This window comes from Acipenser ruthenus, chromosome 7 (assembly GCF_902713425.1).
Source record: "Acipenser ruthenus chromosome 7, fAciRut3.2 maternal haplotype, whole genome shotgun sequence".
Taxonomy (NCBI): domain Eukaryota; kingdom Metazoa; phylum Chordata; class Actinopteri; order Acipenseriformes; family Acipenseridae; genus Acipenser; species Acipenser ruthenus.
Genome location: NC_081195.1, coordinates 7,351,980 through 7,371,244, shown reverse-complemented (window position 1 = coordinate 7,371,244; position 19,265 = coordinate 7,351,980). Strand labels below are relative to the sequence as shown.

General features: G+C 38.5%; 1 protein-coding gene across 2 annotated transcripts in view; it reads right to left on the bottom strand.

Moving 5' to 3' along the window:
- The window catches only part of LOC117414865 (glutamate receptor ionotropic, delta-1-like), a 269,999-nt gene that overhangs the window by 119,832 nt on the left and 130,902 nt on the right, over window positions 1-19,265 (bottom strand). The window lies entirely within an intron of this gene.

Sequence of the window (19,265 nt, the reverse complement as noted above, 5' to 3'; positions counted from 1 at the left end):
TACCAAAGAGGAAACAGTATTTTATACCTATTTACATGAACTATGTTTTGTTATGTTATGTCATTTATAATATAAATGCCTGTTGCGTAAAATTATGACCTTCAATTATTACCACCCATAAAGCAGACAGGAATTAAATATTATCATAACTTGCAACATTTTTCGCTTATTTAATCAGGTCTAAACTTATCCCTTCTGATGCTGATGACTTTGTTTTAAAATCTGGGAGGATGAACTTTTTAACTGGAAATAGGATGGGATACTCTAGCTGGGGATGGGAGGCAGGGACAGTTTAGAGGGGATGGAAAGACTAATTCCCCCATTCCATCTGTCACTGGTTAATCCAATTATGCCACTGATCTGTGGATGACCTGGGGGGCCCTGTGTGGTCCAGTGGTTAAAGAAAAAAGCTTGTAACCAGGAGGTCCCCAGTTCAAATCCTACCTCAGCCACTGACTCATTGTGTGACCCTCAGCAAGTCACTTAACCTCCTTGTGCTCCGTCTTTCGGGTGAGACGTAACTGTAAGTGACTCTGCAGACGTAATTGTAAGTGACTCTGCAGCTGATGCATTTTATCATGGTATTCCAGTACAACAGTACATTTCTATGGCTTTCTGAAAGCCAAATCTAAATGACTTACTTAATTGTGAGGTTGTGAGATTAGTGATATGGTTAACTAAAAGCAGGCAGCACTGCTGTATTCTGTACACCTCATTAAATTAGATCAGTAGAGTTTATCATCTGTTGATTCTGTTGTATACGTGCTGCCTGGCGTGAATCATTTTCTTGGTACCTAAATAGCATTGTATATTCATAATAAAAAAACAATTTAAGAAGTAATGACAGGACACTGGTGTCTCTCTCGATCTTCCCAATTAAATAAACAATGGCAACCTTTTGTTTTAAGGGTTTCTTGTAATGTCACTTCAGAATGACCAACAGTAATTCTACCTGAAAATCATTGCTGATGCAGATGTTGGTAGTCAACACAACACTTCTCATAAGGAATCTATCTACTGCATAAGGTTTTTGTCTTGTGTATCACAGTTGCTGTGATATGTTCATCTGGGTTACAATGCAGGTTCACTAAGACAAAACAAATGCTGATAAGCAATTCCATGCTTCTATAAGGAGCATACTACTTTTCTATTCCATGATGTATAGAGTTAATCCATTAAAGAAAAAACTACCCCACTGCCCCTCTATTACTCTGAAAGGGAAGGAGGTGATGGTGGCAAATAAACTAATAAAATGTGTGAAACCATTTTTTAAATACACTACACTAAATACTTTTTTTTATTACAAACCACATGCTTTCTACATTTACTGACCTACTTCTAGAACATAAAAATATATATTTCAGTGTATGGTTTTCTTAATAGATTACAGCAGTTTGTTCAACACTCATTTCTCTTGATCCTCATCTAAAATTAGCAATGCAGTGGGACGTTTGTAGAGAGTTAGCCTGTCAACGTCTGCATGCAAACTAACAAATTAGTTGTCAGTATTGTGATAGGTTTACTGATGTGTTTTATGATTCAGAAAACTCATTCAAGTGAAATTTGGTGTTTAATACCATAGCTGTTGATGTGCCAAAACCTATAAAGAATTTTTAAGTGCTTCGATGAATTGGTTCATTTACTGCTCCTATGGCTACAGCCATATTAGCATGCAACAGCTTTTCTGCTTGAACTGTTTTCTGTAACTTTGTTTTACTACTGTACAAAGAACAAGCAGTACTATAACCACTATGCATGGAATATGTACTAAGAGATAATGATACTAGCATATGAAGGATTTGTTGTGTATATCTAGTAAATAAAACTCAGAAAAGCATAAATTCAATCAATAGCTCTTTACTGAACATTCTCCATACTGCAGCAACAACAACTGCTGTAGAACATTCTAAAATATCTAGAACGCTCCACCTACATTGCTGCTCTTGTACACACAGCGACCCCTAGTGTTGTAATGCAGTAATAAGTAGCATACCATGGTTGCAATGGCATTAGTCAGTGGTCAGATGGTACCAGTAGTACCATACCAGTGCCAATGTACTGCTGTAACAGGAACTCTGGGAAACCATTTGACCCAAATCCATTGTGTTGCCGTTGCTGGTAATGCTGTGGTCTGCTTATGGTCCACATACAGTACGCTGGCAGTGGTGCACATTCTGCTGAGGTTCAATAACTAATTTAGGACCTGATTTGAATAAAGACCTGAGGTTGTATTCATAAAGAACTTAAGTTCTAAAATGGTAAAATAGGTACTTATCTAGGTTACTTAAGTGGAGCACTTAAATATTACGGAATTCATAAAAGGTCTTAATCTTAGTGGGGTTCTTAACTCAAGTCTTAATTCTAAAACACCTTTGCAGGTGCTCAGATGGTATTGGAGAGAAGGAGAGCTATTTGTAGAGAAACAGTATACATCACCTCAAGACTTCATTTGTTTACAACTATTCCAACCTGTAACATCGTGGTTTTAAACAATAAACAGATGAGCCTGTAAGCAATAAAGGTTTATTAAATATGTACAGGGTCATATTAAATTGTGTCACATGGACTCATGCATATGGCTGCATACATACATTATTACACAGTCTGGTTATTACATTCCGTCTATAGCACATGTTACTGTACATACAGGGAGAATGCAAATCTATGGTCAATGAACATGTGTATGCACTACAGTCTCATAGCTGTCTGGCTTGTTACATCTATATCCCTTGTTTTGCACAGACCTTGAACATGTTTCAGAGCATGTGGTAAGCTATTTCTTTTTTATCTCTAACAGATGGTTGCTATTGAGCATTTGATATAATGAGGGGATTCAACAGTAGTTGGTGTTCACTTCAAACCCGTTCCATATAATAATTCAGTTCTAAAAATGTTTGAGATGATTCACAGCTACTACTGTTACAAGTGCAGTATTCCATATAATTTAAAAAACATTTTGTTAAATACTGGCACAATTCAGCTTCACAAGATAGCAATTGCTTTTCAATACCAGGTTGTTAGGATTGTCCAGGTAAACGCAAGAGAAGAGGCAGGTAAAGACAGATTCAGAAAAACAGAACACTTCATATTGAATGTACACATTATCAATGATATGTTCACTGAATTAAACTAAATATTGCTTCCCCATTATCTTAAATGTGGTAGGAACTTACCGGGATCATTTTTTTTTTGTATATAATTAAACATCATATGTTTTTGTACTGGAGAACTGTGCGTGTCTAATGTGGAACTTTTTCTGGCTGTTGTCATCTTGTACTGATTGAAAGCAGTTTCTCTAAACTTTTAACATAGACTGCTATCCTCCAAAAGGTCTTTCAGAACTCATTTTGGGTAACAGACGATAAACTGCATTCGCTTTCCATGGCTAATAGAGAGATTATGAGGACCCTTCATATTTGTGCACACTGGTTAAATAAGAAAACAAGCAAGATGTAGGGAAGAACCCAAGGGAACTACATCAGATTACAGTTTTTTTTGTTTGTTTGTTTTTTGCTGGGCCAACTAGACAGAGGTAAACAGGTGGAATTAGGAGAAACAGATGGGAAACGAGTGGAGTTCTGTAGACAATTATAAAAACAAGTTTTTAGCTAAACCAAGGTTGAAAGCATCCACTCATACGAGATGTACTGCCAACCCAGTGGGGCTACAAACTTACATTAAGCCATTTTGTTATGTGGTATTTCTTACTGGTGTATTTGTTACATCTACTGGGGACAGTGTGTTGCAGGAGGACAGGTTAAAGGTTTTGAGTTTCTGAGTTTTAATGACTGAACCAGAAAAGAAAAAGATATACAATGTGATTCTAAATAACAACATTAATACTTTATTTAAGGTGACTGAGATATCTTGTAACCATACCAAAGTTTTAGTTTAAAATAATGAATGTTGTTTTAAATACTGGGTCATCTAAGCTTCAAGAGGTTTTGTATAGTGACTGGTATAAAAAAAGATTCAGCCTAACCTTCAGCTCTTTCAACACACATATCCAGTCAGCAGAATGGAGCAGAGAGAGTTTCCCCTAAGAAGACACATTGCCATAATAAAGGCACATGTTTCAGCTATTGTATGGCCCATGTACCTTTATTAACAGCACAGCATGTAGATTAGTCATTAACATGATGGAGGGTGGCTTTAAAGGGGCAGTGTTCACTTTTAGTTTGCCTCCTTTGTTATGACTCATCTTTTTAAACATGAAGCCCTATTCAGAAAGCATAAGTGTAACATTTTAGGGAATGTTTTAATTTTTTTAAGCAGTGCTTATAAACAGCACTTTGAAAAGCCCCTCTAAAAGAACTGAAAATACTGCCACACTAAATGCATTAATAAAATAAAGAAGCTACAATATCTTAGTGAATGCTGTCCATAAACTGGGTTAGATTTCTACTCCAAATCATCATTATCACGTTTTTCTTTTACAAAGACACGCCCAATAATGTTAGTAAAATGTTAGTAAACTAGGAATGAGAAACTCATTGAATTTACGGTCTCACTGTGTAAAGGTTTTCTTTAAGAAAAAAATAAACTAATTATAAAAATATATATATATATATATATATTGGCCTGGTGTCATGACAACATAATTTTGATTACCACCCCTACCTTTTCAAATATAAAATAAACAGTACTTAAAAGTGTTTTGGATACCATGGCCTTCGTGTTACCCTAAATGAAAAAGGGAAATCTCAGAGCATCCAACTGCATTGATAAAAAATAAAATACTGCTTCAGCAACATTTCTATGTAATTCCTTGTGATTCTGAGATAATGAAGGGCCAACAGTTTTGACAAGGCAGAGCAGTACCATTCTAACCACTATATTGCACTGATTTTTTTTCAATCTCTATTGCTGTCAAAGCAGCATAATTAACCAGCATGACTTTCAATGCATATTTCAATTATAATATAAATCCTCATTCAATTAAATTCATACAGTGCAATTATTTTAGAATGGTTAATAATGAACCCTCTCAGAGAGCTTTAAATAGCAACAGACAAGTCTCCCATGTGGAATATAAAAGACTTTCTTGTATGTGGGATGGCACCCACCTGCGAGACAATGTAGAAGCTTGGATAAATGAGCAGTGTCCTATAGGTAAGTGTTTAATGCAGACTCAGATTAGTGGAGATTGTTAATAAAGTGAATGTCTGGGAGGAGGAGTTTCAAAATGAGAGTGTCTGGCTATGGGAAAGAATGCAATTCATGCTTGAGTCACTAGCTGCATAGAAACAAGAGAATAATTCATTTTAAACAAGGACCATTGAAGGTCAGCCACTGTGTTGTGCAGTACTTTAGAACGTAAGAAAGGCTACAAACGAGAGGAGGCCATTCAGCCCATCTTGCTAGTTTGGTTGTTAGTAGCTTATTGATCCCAGAATCTCATCAAGCAGCTTCTTGAAGGATCCCAGGGTGTCAGCTTCAACAACATTACTGGGGAGTTGGTTCCAGACTCCCACAATTCTCTATGTAAAAAAGTGCATCCTATTTTCTGTTCTGAATGCCCCTTTATCTAATCTTCATTTGTGACCCCGTGTCCTTGTTTCTTTTCTCAGTCCCATGGGTCGACATTGTCAATACCTTTTAGAATTTTGAATGCTTGAATCAGATCGTCGTGTAGTCTTCTTTGTTCAAGACTGAATAGATTCAATTCTTTTAGCCTGTCTGCATATGACATGCCTTTTAAACCAGTAATAATTCAGGCCACTCTTCTTTGCACTCTTTCTAGAACAGCAATATCCTTTTTGTAGCAAAGTGACCAGAACTGAACACAATATTCTAGATGAGGTCTTACTAATGCATTGTAAAGTTTTAACATTACTTCCCTTGATTTAAATTCAACACTTCTTACTAATATCTGAGCATTTTGTTGGCCTTTTTTTATAGCTTCCCCACATTGCCTAGATGAAGACATTTCTGAGTCAACATAAACACCTAGATCTTTTTCATAGATTCTTTCTTCAATTTCAGTATCTCCCATATGGTATTTATAATACACATTTGTATTGCCTGTGTGCAGTACCATACACTTTTCTATATTAAATGTTATTTGCCATGTGTCTGCCCAGTTCTGAACTTGAACTAAAACTGAATTAATATGCAGTCTGGTTTAATCAAGGGAACTTCAATGAATCAGCAGGTACATTATTGGGAAGACAAAACCTGCAGAAATAAAGGGGAGGATAAATATCCATAGATAAACTATACCACTGCATTGCCATTAAATAGCATTTAGTAAGGGCAGGTTTTTGCGTGGCAGCCTCAGCTGTAGCTTTCGGAAGTCTTTAAAGTCAGTTAAGAGAGAATTATAGTAATCCAATTGTCCAAGTGTCAAAATTGCAGATCAGCGTGCAGGTGAAATGTTTAACTAGTGATAATACATGGCTTGACACTGCTTAGGCTGTTTGCATAGCTCTTGTGCAAAATCCTACTCCTTTTCCAAGGATGGAGTTTGTTATACTAATATTCTGACAAATTACAAAAAACGCTGTTAGTGAAGCATTCATTGTGCCTTGCCTTTCGCATGTTCAGTTCAGCTTGTTAGGCAGCCTGTGATAACTGGAACAGAAATGTAGTTAGGGGGCAGTAGGCAGTAATTAAGACAGCTGTGCAAGACAGGGTCAGAACTGTGAGTGTGAGGTAGCACAGTCAACTCTTTCTGCATGAGTAAGCAAGCTGTTTCAGGCTACATATATATATATATATAATAATAATTATTATTATTATAATGCTGGCTTAGTACCAGGGTTAAAGTCATTCTCTTCTCCCCCTTTCTCTCTCTCTTCCCTCTCCTCCACCCACCTTTCTTCCTCTATAAAAGCCAGCAATCAGTTGGATGGCATCAATGTAGGTCCCTAGTGGGTCGAGGTGCCCATTCAGAGCATGGAGGTGGAATTAAGAAACCACATTGTGCCAAATGAAAAGTACCCTGCTTCCCCTGCCAAGGGCTGTCATGTCCTTGAGCCGACATCTGCTAAAACGTACATTAGATAACCAAAAAGAGAGAGGGAGAAATAGGATGGAATGCTTTTGTGGAACAGAATTTGCGTGAGTCTAGGTAGTGTTAGATGGGAGTTGGAGGAAGGATGGGGGAGAGGGTGAGAGGGAGCAAGGGAAGATGAGAAAGTGAGAGGGGAGAGAGGGAGAAAGTTAAGGTGAGATGTAAAAGTTAGAAAGGAGAGATAAAAAGAAAGGGGTTATAGCGGAAAAAAGAGAGGGTGGGTGGAGGAGAGGGAAGAGAGAGAAAGGGGGAGAAGAGAAGGACTTTAACCCTGGTACTAATGTGCAGAGGGAGAACAAAGTGAGAGGCAGATAAAGGAAAAGCTAAAGCCAAAGAGAGAAAAATGTCTCAAATAAGAAAAGTTATATAATTAAAAATCCACTCAATGCTGTAAAGTTTGCTGACAGCTTTCATTCATCATAACTTATCATTACTATACTTATCCCTTAACCCAGGAAGGCAGAGAATGGAACACAAATTTGAGGAAATCTCAAATACTACTGTCAGCAGTTAATTGTGATTTATCATTGAAGCCCCTTGAGAAATCAGAAGTCGAAGGGAAAATGACTGAAAATCTGCTCTGGCTTCATTCATTTTGATCCCATACTGAACGGTCCACGGTGTTGTACTGTATAGTTGGTTAGTCAGGGAGGTAAAACCTATCAATTGTTAAGTGGCTGTTTCGCCACTGAGTCCATTTGTTCCACTCGTAGACATTCACAGACCTGCGCTTCCTGAAGTTTGTTTTTCATTTCAAGCCCTAAACTCCAGTCCTGAGAACATTGCCACACTAGCTTTAGTTTGCCACAGTCCAGAAGACACCACACTGGTTGTGATCAGTCTCAGAACTGCTCTCCTCCCTCGCTATTGGTATTGCAATAATATTACTTGATGGTGCTCTGCTGGTCATACATGTCAAGTAACCATGCTAGCAGATTGAGGCTATCTGCAGAAAGCATGTGCAGACCTGGCAAAAAGCCACTTGGGGTTTAGCTACACAACTTGGGGTTATCTATCCGACGTAGATTACTGCACAGAAAAAGCCACAGGGAACATGATGTAATGGGAAAAATATATATAGGGGGTGCTGTTTAAACCTATATTACATGGTTTATTAACTGACATCACAGAGTGATAAGATGATGAAAGTGAGCTGAGGTCTTGTATTTACTGGTATGTTAAGGCTTTCTAATTAAGGCCCAAAGACAAATCCAAAATTCTAATTATTGCCTTTAGTTGAATCACAATAAGTCTAAGCATCTTGGAAGTATTTCCCCATTACAACACTGAGGACAGCCACACAGTTAAAGACGTACTATTTTACAGAGATTATCGGACATTTATGAACACTCCAAAATCTAAAGGGTCTACTGTAGTTTAACTGAATCGGACAAATGAAAGAAAGATAATCTACTTCCTCTCTTCACAGATGTGGTTGAACTATAGACGGACTGATTTGGGATTCAACTGTACAGTCTGTGAAGAGGACTAATGTGATTATAGAAAAACATAATTGCAGGCAAGACAATGAAAAATACTCCATGAAGAGTCTTTACCTACTTCATGATCTTCACACCAAAGGGAATAAAACAAATCTAGAAACTAATTATTCACCCAGCTAGACACTTTAAAGAATGAGTAACAGTACTGCAAGTTATTTTCAAAGGACTGTATCTTTTCAGATCTGTTCTGTTGTAATCTGTCTGAACTGAATCTGTCTGATCCTCTGATATTAGCAAGTGTTTTCATGTTTTATTGAATTGTGATACATAAATGGTCCACTTACAAATGTTATTTCTGTGATATCTTTTAAGATACATACAATTTATATACATCTACATTTGCATACATATATAGGTGATATATCAATACATCAATGATATATATATATATACAGTATATATATATATATATACACACACACACACACACACACACACACACACACACACACATACAGGTGAACCCGTTTTATATCACCTCACTTAATAACATGCCCCATTTATTATCACGATTTCTTTGAGAAATTACCTCTCTTAATATCATCTCACAAAACCACTTATTGTCACGTTTTGTGCAGCATGTCAAATGCTGCGTGGCTGGGCTTTACTAAGTAACCACAAGGTAGAATTAATTTCCAACGCAACTAACAACCAATAATCATCAGCATGTCAAATGCTGCAGGTGTAGTCTTAACGGGATACAGTTCAGTTACAAAACACAAATGTTACCATATTTGTCTTATACCCCCCAAAAAAACACCAAGTGCAATGCCTAATTGATAGCTCTCATCAGCTGACAATTCATGCCTTTTTTAGATAATGACACAAACTGTTTCATTCCAGTTAATGATACAAAACATATTTGTCCTGTAGTAAACTATATGTATTTGTTTAAATGTAAAGAACGACTAAATGTACAGTATTAAAACACTGCTCTTTAATTCACCGTTAAGTTTCTTCTCGCACTCGTAATGTGCTGTCGTAGGCAAACGTGAAACCCGGTTTATATCATAACCCGCTTTGTATCACGAATTATGCCTGCACAGCAATCATGATATGAAGCGGGTTCAGTGCAGAATAAAATGACATCACAATGCAGGGGCAGAATTGCTTCATCTCCTTCGTCACGGTACTGACACCTGATTGGTTGCGCTATTAAAGGCTATATATTAGACTTCTGATAAAAGACAATCATTATGCAATGCTATTCCAGTCTGTGAAAATTCATTTTTCCAATTAACTGGGCTTTTTTCCAAATTACAGTGTCTGTGCGTGCCTAGTTTTAAACTAATTTATACAACCTGCTTTGGCTGTTTCCTTTTGTTTGGTAGAAATTCTGTTGCCCTCAAGAGAATTCAGATGTAAGTTTGCCAGTGGGGAGTACATTGCAATTAATTATGGTGCGTTTGAGTATTGGTTCGCTTTCAGAGTTTAATGTGGAGTAAATGCAAAGGTGTACTAACTTGGTTAATGTAAACAAACAAGTAAGATAGTAAAACCTTTGAATATTTGATTTGGCCAGAAAAAAGTTGCTTAGGTTGTTTTTAATACAATCAGGTACCATAGCGACTGTACCATGTGATGGGTCAGCCCAGTTACCCAAAGTGTGTGCTACGTATCATAGGCATATTCTTTTTTGTTCAACCTAGTTCTGAAACATGGGGGCCCTATTCACAAAGCTGTAATGACTTTAAAGTTATTTATTTATTTCTTTTTTTTTTTTTTTGCAAGTCAATTTTCCTGGAATAATTCAAGTCTGTATGCATCCTTTCTAAATTGAAGCCGATGCAACCATCAAACTTGATGTAATCCAACTATATGAACTTAAATAAATTTTATATTTTAACCAGTAAAGGTTTTTTTTTGTTAGTTTTTTTTAAACAGTCTAATTGTGCTGATTGCACTTTTTAATTCACCGAACTTACAAGTTAAATTCGAAGATGACCACCAACATACTTATGGGATATGCCTGCCTTAGGTAGGTATTCACTGAGCATTTTATATCAGAGCTGCCGATAGGCCCCTTCCTGGGGTAACGTGCCAGCTCTTACAAGGCCAGCCCTGGAAGATCCTGCTTCGCCTGGATCTCCTCAGTCAGGCAAAAGGCACTCTTGAGCATCCAGAACCAGGCAGGTTCCAATTATGGGTCTGGCCCCCGAACAAAGCCTTGATATTGTACTGGAGGCTCTCACGAAGGCCCTGTTTGAGCCCATACACTCCATACAGTTGAAGCATCTGTCTATAAAGACAGCCTTCCTCTTGGCTATCACCACCACAAAGCCGGTCAGTGAGTTGCAGGCCTACGCCGCATATATGCTCCAGGTTCTACTGCACCGCTAACCTTGGTTATACAGTTCTGTGAAGACAGCCTTCCTCTTGGCTATCACCTCCACAAAGCGTGTCAGTGAGCTACAGGTGCTGTCAGTGCACAGCTCCTGTATGCGTATTTGGGATGATGGCAGCAGGGTGTCATTGCGTACAAACCCTGCTTTCCGCCCCAAGGTGATCACAGCCTTCCACATGAACCAGTCTGTGGAACTGGAGTCTTTCCATCCACCTTCTTCGGAGGAGGATAGGAAATTGAACTTCCTCTGCCCGGTGCGGGCATTGAGGTGTTACGTGGATAGGACAAGAGCTCTGCGTCATTCTGACCAGCTCTTTGTCTGTCACAGTATACGGGCCCTAAGACAGGCCCTCTCGAGGCAGCAACTGTCGCACTGGATTGTGGACACAGTCTCGACTGTGTATGACAGTGCTGGCTTACCCCCACCTGGGCGGGCAGCTGCGCATTCTACCAGAGGGTTGACAACATCTTGGGCCCTCTTCAGAGCGGCCTCGCTGGGCCACGGCGCATATTTTCTCCAGGTTTTATCGCCTTAATGTGATATATCCTTTCTTGTCTTCATTAGGCATGAGGGTCTTTAAGGTTGCAAGCTCAATTACCATAACCCTGGTTCCCTGAAAGAGAAGACAACCACCAACCAGCGAGGTTGCATCGGTCACCCTCACGGTCCGTTGCAAAAAAGAAAATGGCTTCCGTGGGTTGACTGTTTAATCCCTCGGTAGGCAGGACCAAGGACGTCACCCCAGCAAGGGGCTTATCGGCAGATGTGACATAATATGCTCAGTGAATACCTACCTAAGGCAGGCATATCCTATAAGTATGTTGATGGTTGTCTTCTCTTTCAGGGAACCAGGGTTACAGTAAGTAACCTAACGTTACATAGCTTTGAAAGTATCCTCATTTATCTAGAGAGTGCTGTATTACTTCAGGCATTAGAAGGTCTGTGTTTAATTAATGTGTTTATAAGGGGGACTTTACCAGTGCTGATGTCAAAATAATGCCTGGGAGCTGCACTTACAAGTATTTATTTCTTAGCTGACACTCTTATCCAGGGCGACTTACAATTGTTACAAGATATCACATTATTTTTTTTACATACAATTACCCATTTATACAGCTGGGTTTTTACTAGAGCAATCAAGGGTACAACAGCTGGGTTTTTACTAGAGCAATCAAGGGTACAACAGCAGTTTCCCCACCGGGGATTGAACCCACGACCCTGTAGTCAAGAGTCCCAAGCCCTAACCACTACTCCACACTGCTGCCTCACTACAAGTCTCACAATCAGCAAAATAGTCACACCTTCCATACCTCTAAGGACGCATAGAAATAGAATGCCTAAAACCAGCCTAATACCTTTGCTTTTACAAGATGTCATTGAGTTACTCAGGCAATGCACTCCTCCATGCTCATTATAAGACTCGGTAATCTCGCTGCAGCAGAGGAGGCTCAGTACTCCAGGTTCCCCAAAGCATTACAATCCTATTAAAAACACCTTGCCGAGAACGCACCTCAATGTAACTCGCAAATCGGTGGGTCCTCAGGAGCCATGTTATACTTGAGAATGTATCAGCAGCTCTGACCTGCTGCTCTGTGAGGCATTCGTGACTGCAGTGTTTCTCATTACTGTCGCACTGTTTCCACTCCACACACCGCACCGCGCACTGCAGATTAACCAAGCCTTCTGCAGAGACAGATCAGCTCAGTGTACCATTCTATATGTGAAAGCAGTTGTCTTTATCTGGGATTGGTCAAATCCAGACTGCAATAAATGTAATATTAAACTAAAGTCACAATACAGTACAGCACATATCCTCTCGTCAAACCGGCAAACCACAAGAACTCACAGAACCATCAAAATGTGGACATTATAGAACACAAACTAATAAGCAATGTATGCAGTCTTACATTAATGACTGACCCAAAACTATACAGTATTAAAGCTTGGAAAATAGCAGAACAGCACTTTTAGCCTTAGTTTGTGCCCCCCCACATACCTTTTGGTGCCCCCTCTTGCCTCTTGCTAAGTTTCATTGCTCTGTAGTTTTCTTTTTTTTTCTCCACAGCAGACTCTGGTTTGCACTGTACATATCAGACTCCTAAATCTGTAATCTGCGAGTGAGCTGTTTATTTTTGTTTACTTGTAAGAGTCAGTCACATCAAATTCACGATGATATGCATTAGCACAGATTCGGTCAGGTGTTGTTAAAAGCATTGGAAGGTTGTTTTTTTTTTGGTTTTTCTTAACTCAAGGCAGGAGCCGACTGCTTATCTGGAAAGAGGACTGCTTCTCGCTGACAGCTTGGCTGAACCCAGCCCAGACAAGCCAGGAGCAATTAACTTGCAGGGAATCTGCAACTGTCAACTGCGCAAGGGGGGGGGGGGGGGGGGCCCTTTCACTCCTCTCCTCGCCTCCTCTGTGACAGGACGGGGGACTTCTGACTTCCGAGTCACTCAAAGCGCCCGCGGACACACAAGAGGACACTCAGCTGAGCAGTGTGAAACAGCGGCAGCACAGAAAGTACACACTGAGACAACATTCCCTGACTTGTTTCCCTATTTTTAGAAAGTGCACAGGCACGCAAATCAATTAATAGCAGCAGTTTATTGAATACAGAAATATTAAGGAACAGAAATCTCAAAAGCTTGCTATGCATCAAAGATAATCAACAGTATGAAACCTTCAATCAAACTTATCTCAATATAATTGTCTACAAATAGCTAGTTCACTTAAAAGCTCTTCATGTGAATAACATGAGCTAATCTAACTTTCCAATTACTTATCAAGGTTCATGAAAAGGTATTGTTCTGCAATTCTAGTTAATTACTCAGTTAACTTCCATGTAACTATATTTCATGTAATTAGGTTTCATGTGGAGAATGTAACATAGATTATACTCAAAAGTCCCGGGCAACTCTGACTCATTTGCCATCTGGCTGTAGAACTTGATTTGCTAAATTGTCCAATAAAATCCGTCTCCGCGATGATTCTTCAATGGGCTGCTCTACATGCACCTGCCTTAAGTACCTGTGCAGGGAATGATGATGACGATGATGATGATGATGATGATGATGATGATGATGATAAGGGTTTAATATGAACAAGATGGAAGGGGTTATTCAATCACAGAAAGGAAAGCAAGCATTTGTCCATCCATACAGCTCTTGAAAAAAAACCTGAATCAGACACAAGTCACTGAACAATTTGTTTTTTCCCATTGTGGTGAGTTGCTTCACCAATCTTTTAATAATGTGCATGTCCTGTATATTGCTGCTGCATTTTTTAACGTGTATAGGGGTGCTGTGTTAATTTAGTTTAACAGTTTATTAATGTTAGTTTGTCTGTTACTCTATTATCATAGTTTATTAACATACACTTGCCTATTGTTTTTCTCTTACTTATTCTGTTCATTTCATATGTTGATGCACGTGCGTCATGACAAGTAATACATAGTTATTTATTTATTGATTCATATTGTGTCTGGTGGCTAACTGCCTCTTAGAGAACACTTCGGCTATAAGAACAATTTGCTTGCTTCCCAAGGGGTGTTCTCTTAGCCGGAGACTACTGTATTACAATCCCCAGTATTTGTCTTTGCTGTTTTGTTATATAGTGTTTATAAGAATTGCTGTAGTTAAGACAAAATCATTGTCTGAACTTCAAAAAGGCATTCTTTTCTGAGGACGAGTGTACTATATTTTCTTTTTGTTTGTAATTCATCTCATCTTCAGAGTTCAGAGAAAGGCTTTGGTTTCCCTTGATATTTGCCGAATGAAACACATTTCTAGTGCATTCATGTACTGTACCATTCCACAACACAGAATGTTTAGTTCTGATTCCCTTTTATTTGAATGTTACACAGCACTGGACAGAGCTCACTCATTATTCAAGTGCTTTAAAGTGTCTTACATTCTGAAGGGCTGTATGGTAAAGTACCTTGCTCAAGGGTACAGCAGCAATGTCCCCCACCTGGGATAGAACCCACGACCCTCCGGTCAAGAGTCCAGAGGCCTAATCACTACTCCACAGGGCTGCCCTGGGGAGGTCACTATTCCACAGTCATAACATCCTGGGGAGGTTTAAGCACCACTGTGGCCTCAAACATACCTTTTCTCTAAGTACAGTGTAACATGCCCCCCCTCCCCCCCCCCCCCCCGCAACACTCTGCTCCTAGTGGATTAAAGACATACACCTGTAAAAAAAAATACTATGTAGAACATATGTGATATCTCTTACATCAATTGGGAGCAGAGTATTACATTTAAAAAAAAAAAAGTATTACAAAAACGCCACATTACCTATCAGCAACAATAAATAAAAAATAATACAATTCTGTAAACTTACATATATTGTAAAAACCAGCTTATCAGCCCACCAATTGCTGCTACAGTAGCTCACCTCCTATTATGTTAATTTGATATTTTAGTAAGTGTGTTTGGTAGCTGTAGTATTACTATAAAGAAGTTTTTTTTTTCATCCAGGAAATAATAATGACACCTAATACAGTGTTACTGCAGCTATAACAGATGTGTTGTTTTTTTGCTGACGACATGTTTCATTACAAATCATACAGCGTACAGATTATACAAATTCAAAGACAATATTTACATTATAATAGAATGCTGACTTGTACTGATGGAGAATCATGAAATATTGTGATTAGAACTTTTAAATAATAAAAAAAAAGATTTCAGAGCAGGCCAAAAATCTACTTTTTTCTGCACTTATTTCCATTCCCCACTCAAGAGGCAGCATAAGAGTAAAAGGTATTCCTCTTTGTAATGGCTTCCCAGGCTGGAGCGAGCTTTCTCTCGTACAGTTATAAAACATTTTGCTTCAGGCCTTTTAAATTAACTTTTATTACACAGCAATAACACTGAATCTCATGCAACGACATACACATGCACGCACACAGATATGTATTGTTATATATTTAGATACACAGTTAACATAAACACACACACACACACATATCCCAATCATATGCAATGTATTTAAGCAATAACAAGAGAGGAATCGGGTGGGATAAAAATAAACGATAATTGCTTCTCTCAGACATTCGGTAAACCATTGTTTCATAGTCGCACATGGTATACCAACGACTGGTTGCGATGTGTGCCCATGATCTGAAACTCCATGGGTCTGACAGTGAAAGTTGACTGTGGTTCCATCTAACAAGCAGAGACCAAATCAAGGTTCTCTGTGTTCATAGTGTATGTTTGTGAAACAGGAAACAGACATCTAGGTTAAAGTGATGTTAAGTTTTGTGACCAGCATGCAACACAGGGGACCAACACCAGTCCCTGCGCACCCCACTTGGCATAGGTCCTGACCTGAAGTTACTCCTGTTTTAAGTACTATGTGCTTCCTGAGTTTTATTCACGCTGCTCTGCATTGAGGGCTGGCATTTACTCAGAGCACATTAGGCAATGCCACTTAAATTCTGCCATAACAGAGAAAAAGAAAAAAACCTGTAGTCAGACAGAGCTGCTTTATCATCATCATTTGGCTGCCATTTTCACCACAGGCGGAATTGGTGGCTGCATGTGAGCAAACAGGTCTCTATGTGCTTTCAATAAAGGCAAAGCAAAGACGCCAATTTAAATACATGTCCCTTTTCCCTGTTCCGTGTTCTTTTCTCTTCATTGTATGCAGCATATATCCTTATAGATGGTTTGTGTTTTCTGTAGGTGCTTTCACATTAAATGTCCTAGACAGTAGCTAGGCCTGAACTGGTGTGAAACAACATTTACCAGGACTCTCAAGTATGAGTACTGCTAGTAGTATTACCCTAGTTACTACTAGTACTCAATGTTCTGTAAATGCAGGGGCATGTAAAATCCCAATGCTGAAATACTAAATAAATGTACCTGCAGTAATTGGATTTTTCACTTTAAAGTACACAGCAAAGATCTTAAGGGGTTATAGCTGATGCAATACAACCATAAATCCCACCTATTCGCTATGTAATTCTCAAATGCGCATTGTTCAAAGAAATACATTTTAAAGCAAACATGGATTTTCACACACTGTAACAAGCAGGTGTGTTGTACTGTCATGGTTGTGACATCTGACATGGCTTTAGCCATTTAACTATTGCCACTGAGGGCGTATTTGTAATAACTCACAAATCATCCTATTTATAGAGGTTATGGGTTTGGCAACTATCAAGACCTTTTTGTGTAAAGGTTGTTTTAATAAATAACACAGGGTGCTCAGTGGCTCCCCCAGTAAAGGCACTGCATGGAGTGCAGGCACAGACTGTCCAGGCTGGACCTCGCCTCCAGGGTTCAGTAGCTTAGTAGCATCCGTTAGTTTCAACTAGAATGATCACATGAGTATTCATCCCCAGTCTGCAACCACTTCAGGAATACAGCATGAGAAGAATTTTTTTTAAAAAAAGCAATTGAAATGAATTATATACAAAAAAAAAAACTGAATAATTCTCCCAACACAAAATCTTTGCTAAAAGTAAAAATAAAACTTTAAAAAAAATAATTAAGTAAACAAAAGTTTCAACACTCTGTCAGTCTAGATTAATGAGCCGGAATACATAACTATTCTTAACTGTTCCCTAATCAAAGGGCTCACATTGCAGTTTAAGTGTGAGTATTGATTACAGGCAGTTATATGGAGATACAAAAATCTTAAGTGTTTTCAAATGACAGAGACAAAAGCTCATTTCCACTTTAAACACAGTGCCTAAGAAAGGTTCTCAAACCTAATTGCCTTTGAAGTAATTTCATATCAATATTAAAACAGAACTGCCTAATTTTAACTTCAATTAAAATACAATTTATGTTAATTGAAACCAAACAAAAAAACAATTGATCCACAGAAGTGCAATTAAAAACCATTAAGATCAAAATGTTTGCATTTATCACATTTAAAAAATAGATATTGCAAAAATATGGATAGTCAGAGACTCATCAGATCACACAATTCTTTCCTTCTTCCCTCTCTCTCTTATTTCTCTCACTTTCGCTCCTAGCAATCTGGCACAAGTCAGTTTTTCTTAAACTTGTTAACGGTTATTATCTTTCAAGGGGACCTTAAAGGGTATATAAGGACCTGTTTTTATTTTATTGTGTTACATGTTCCCATGTGTTGCTACAACTGTTTAAGTAAGGTGCGTGTATTGTTTTAATTCTCTTTTTTTTTTACATTTTGACCACTTTTTTAAATTTTTAAATTGCATTCCCTGCCTCAAGATGGCTTCAAATGTACTTGCATGGACCGCTCAGAACTACAATTCCTATCATCCTGCTGCTCACTGGTAAATCCATCTCAGTTACATATGTGAGCAGGAGGATGATGGGAAATGTAGTTCTGAGAGGTCCATGCGGGTACATGTGAAGCCATCTTGAGGCAGGGAATGCAATTTCAAAGTTAAAAAAGTGGTCAAAATGTAAAAGAAATAAATAAATAAAAAAATAAAACAATATACACGTAAACAATTGTAGCAACACATGGGAACATGTAACACAATAAAATAAAAACAGGTCCTTATATACCCTTTAACTCTGCGAGCAGAAACTGAAACTGCAGGAACGCGGCAAGTGGCGCTGGGCCCTTGCAAGAGTAAAAAAAATGATATATTTTCCAGAAATTATTAATCTGGCCAGAGCTATGCTGCACTTCACATCATATAAAGATTCACTGCAAATGAATATTAAGCTGTGTTCCTCAGGTTGCAGATCATGAACAAGTAGCGGTACTTGTAGAATGGCAAGCCTCGACGGCAGTTCCAGCATGGTCTTTTCCCCAGTGCTAGCACACTAAAATGTAGAACCCCTTCTGTGTCCAACGCCTAACCCTCACGGTGACAGCCGTGTGTTAATATTTAATGAAAAAGATAGGGAGAGATGACGCAGATTAATATCACCGTCATTGCAGTGAGAATTACAATTTATTCTGCCCAGGGAAAAAGTGTCACATCTTAAAGGACAAAAGTTGGATTCTGTTATTTCTGTCAATTTGGTTTCAATGAACTAGAAGGAAGAGATATAGAATAATCTTCCAGGGTTTAATCACATTTTGGGTTTATTATGGGCATGCACAAACCGGGCAAAACATAGCTTTATATCTATATCCCTCTGAGCATAATACAAGTTAAATTGGTTAGTTCCCATACATAAATAAATAATACAGAACAACATAGCTAAACCTAACCATTTAACAGGAGTCCTGAACTAGTGTTCTACAGTTGTAGACTAACATTTCTTTTTTTTTTTTTTTTTGAATCCCACTGGTTAAATTTCCCACAAAATGCGCCCATTAATTCAGGTATCACAACTCCATCTCATTCAGCAGGGTTGACGCAGCTATGGCAGATATGGCAGTCTCTAAGCTGAAAGCAATGACCAAACACAACACAAGCAGAATGTGAAAAAAAGGAAATGA